At 41.7% G+C, this 3940-nt stretch overlaps 1 non-coding gene across 1 annotated transcript; it reads left to right on the forward strand.

Moving 5' to 3' along the window:
• The first annotated feature begins 3456 nt into the window (after positions 1–3456).
• On the forward strand, positions 3457–3563 carry LOC141694795 (small nucleolar RNA R71). The gene has a single exon (XR_012564078.1). It is a non-coding gene; the product is annotated as a small nucleolar RNA R71 (small nucleolar RNA).
• The last annotated feature ends 377 nt before the right edge of the window (positions 3564–3940 follow it).

Here is a 3940-nt window from a genome sequence, read left to right on the forward strand (position 1 = left end):
AATGTCTGCAAACCACGGTTCTTCTTCTTGCACTCCAAATATTTGCTCGTCTGGAAAAGACTCATTTATCAATGCCTTATCCAATGAAGTAGCATTAGGATTTTCTAAACGTGAGAGATGATCAACGACTTGATTTTCAGTTCCTTTCCTGTCCTTGATCTCTAGTTCAAATTCTTGGAGCAAAAGAACCCATCTAATCAATCTATGCTTCGAGTCCTTTTTTGAGACGAGATATCGGATTGCGGTGTGATCAGTGAAAACTTTCACCTTAGTCCTAAGTAGATAAGATCGAAATATCTCAAAACCATAGACAATAGCCAAAAGCTTTTTCTCCGTAGTAGTATAATTCAGTTGGGCACCATTTAGGGTCTTACTAGCATAGTAGACCACATGAAATATGTTATTCTTTTTTTTCCCAAGAACTGCTCCAACTGCATAGTCGCTTGCATCGTACATCATCTCAAAAGGCTCTTTCCAATCAGGTGCAGTTATGACCGGTACCGTGATTAGACTCTTCTTCAATGTCTCAAAAGCTGCAAGACACTCGTTATCAAACTTGAAAGGAATATCTTTCTCTAACAGACTGCACAATGGCTTCGAAATTTTCTAGAAGTCTTTGATGAAACGCCTATAGAAACCCGCATGACCAAGAAAACTACGAATTCCCTTAACAGAAATGGGTGGAGGAAGATTCTAAATGACCCCTACCTTGGCCTTATCCACCTCAAGACCCTTACTAGAAACTTTGTGCCCGAGAATGATGCCCTGCCGCACCATAAAGTGACATTTTCACCAATTGAGAACCAGATTGATCTCAACACACCTCTTGAGAACATGTCCAAGATTTTGCAAGCATTCATCAAAAGAATCGCTAAAGACTGAGAAGTCATCCATGAACACCTCCACATTCTGGCCAATCATATCAGAAAAGATGGCCATCATATATCTCTGAAATGTGGTTGGTGCACCACACAGACCAAAAGAAACTCGTCTGAAGGCGAAAGTACCAAATGGACAAGTGAAGGTAGTTTTCTCCTGATATTCTGGAATGATACAAATCTGATTATAACCTGAATATCCATCCAAAAGACAATAGTACTCATGACCGGCCAACATGTCAAGCATCTGATCAATGAAGGGCAAAGGGAAGTGATCCATCCTAGTGGCTTTGTTTAGCTTCCTGTAGTCCATGCAAACTTTCCACCTCGTGACTGTCCTTGTAGGAATAAGCTCATTCTTCTCATTTACTACCACAGTAATTCCACCTTTCTTTGGCACACATTGAATCGGGCTTACCCATGAACTGTCAGAGATAGGGTAGATAATCCCTGCATCTAGCCACTTAAGAATTTCTTTCTTCACTACTTCCTTCATGATAGGATTAAGTCTTCTTTGATGCTCGACCACAGGTGTGCTACCTTCCTCTAGCAGAATTTTATGCATACAGTAAGAATGGTTGATTCCCTTAATATCTGCTATAGTCCATCCGATTGCCGACCTGAACTCTATCAGAATCCTCAAAAGATTTTCCTCATCACTACCTGAAAGGTCAGATGCAATAATAACAGGTAGAGTAGATGCATCACCTAAAAATGCATACCTCAAATTTTCAGGTAAAGGCTTAAGCTCAAGAGTGGGAGCTTCCTCAATAGAAGGCTTTAGGCGTTTAGGAACTTTGTTCAATTCCTCCATTTCAAGAGATTCAAAAGGCATATCAATTTTCCTTTTCGAGGGAGAAGCATTCAAATATTGCAATTGTTCTTCCCCTTTGTCATCTTCACTATCTGAATTCCCCAATAAGGTTTTTTTTAAGGCATCAGACCTTAGAAATTGATCAAGTTCCGAGGTGACCACCGAATCGACCAACTCCACTTTTAAGCACTCCTCATTATTAGTAGGGAATTTCATAGCATTGAACACATTAAAAGTAACATCCTGATCCAGAACTCGCATGGTGAGCTCACCCTTCTGCACATCCATCAAGGTTCGGCCAGTCGCCAGGAAAGGTCTTCCTAAGATTATGGGAATCTTCTTATCCTCCTCGAAATCAAGAATTACGAAATCAGCAGGAAAGATGAGTTTATCAACCTTGACCAAGACATCCTCTACAATACCTCGCGAATATGTAATAGAATGACCGACCAACTGCAAGGCCATATAAGTCGGTTTGGGATCAGGTAAATTCAACTGCTTGAAAATTGACAAAGGCATCAGATTGGTACTAGCTCCCAAGTCACATAAGCATCTGACAAAAGATACTTTTCTAATAGTAGAGGGAATAGTGAAGCTTCCTGGATCTTTAAGCTTCGGAGGCAACTTCTGTTGCAGCACAACACTGCATTCCTCCATGAGAGCGACTGTCTCTAAATCATCTAGCTTCACCTTTTGAGAGAGAATACCTTTCATAAACTTTGTATAACTAGGCATCTGCTCAAGAGCCTCGGCAAAAGGTATGTTGATATAAAGTTTCTTAAACACCTCCAGAAACTTCTCATATTGCTTGTCCAGCTTTTTCTTCTACAGCCGCTTGGGAAAAGGCGGTGGAGGATAGATCTGTTTCTCCCCTGTATTACCCTCAGGCGGAGTGTGCTCAATAATAGTCTTCCTTGGTTCCACTTCTTCATCCTGCGGCACTACTTCTTTCTCAGCCCCAACTACTTCATTCAACTCTTGAGTTTGTTCAGGATTCGCAACCTTTCTAGACCTTAAAGTGATTGCCTTTACCTACTCCTTAGCTTCCCTCTTTCCTGGCACTTCAGTGTCACTGGGTAATGTACCAGGCTGACAATTTAGCAAGGCATTGACAATTTTCCCAATTTGATTTTCCAAGGTCTTTATAGAAATAGCTTGACTCTTGCACATAAGATTCAACTCCTCTAATTCAGATTTTTCATTGGTTTGTTACAGCTGGAGTTGTTGTCTAGGTGCATACTGTGGTTACTGAAAACCAGGGGGTTGTACTGTTTAGCTGGGTACTACTGATAAGGCTGTTGAACCACATTCTAAGCATTGCTCCAACTGAAATTAGGATGATTGTAGTTGTTGGGATGATAGGTGGCTGGCACTGGTTGCTGCGATCGCTGAAAGTTGCTCACAAACTGAGCTGATTCACTAGAAATTGCGCACTAATCAGTCTCATGGGCACCAGCACAAAGCTCACAGACACTAGCGATTTGATTTACTCCATAATTAGCCAAAGTGTCCACCTTCATCGTCAAAGCCTTAAGTTGGGCAGCAATAGCAGTAGCTGCGTCCAACTCCAGAATTCCTGCAACTTTCCCCTGAGTCAGTCTTTGGGAAGGATTCTGGTACTCATTAGTAGCCATCAGTTCAATAAGTTCATAAGCTTCATCGTACCTCTTAACCCACAAGGCTCCTCCTGATGTTACATAAAGCATGGGTCTAGAAGTAGCACCTAATCCATTATAGAAGCAATTAATAATCATCCAATCAGGCATGCCATGGTGTGGGCACTTCCTTAGAATCTCCTTATATCGATCCCAAGCCTCATATAGAGATTCCCTTGTTTGCTGAGCAAACTGGGTAAGAGCATTCCTGATTACAGCAGTCTTCGCCATGGGGAAGAATTTAGTGAGAAACTTTTACGCAAGATCTTCCCAAGTGGTGATAGATCCTGCTGGCAGAGAGTATAACCAGCACTTAGCCTTGTCCCTCAGAGAGAATGGGAACAGGCGTAGCTTGATAGCATCTTCAGTCACATCATTGAATTTGAAAGTGTCGCAGATCTCGATGAAATCCCTGATGTGCATGTTGGGGTCTTCAGTAGGAGAATCCCCAAACTGAACTGAGTTCTGTATCATCTGAATCGTGCTTGACTTGATCTCAAATATGTTAGCCCTGATGGCCGGTCTGATGATGCTTGACTAAATGTCATTAATCTTAGGCTGAGAATAGTCCATCAAAGCCTTCGGATTTTCTG

The sequence above is a fragment of the Apium graveolens genome, chromosome 10 (assembly GCF_009905375.1).
Source record: "Apium graveolens cultivar Ventura chromosome 10, ASM990537v1, whole genome shotgun sequence".
NCBI lineage: Eukaryota > Viridiplantae > Streptophyta > Magnoliopsida > Apiales > Apiaceae > Apium > Apium graveolens.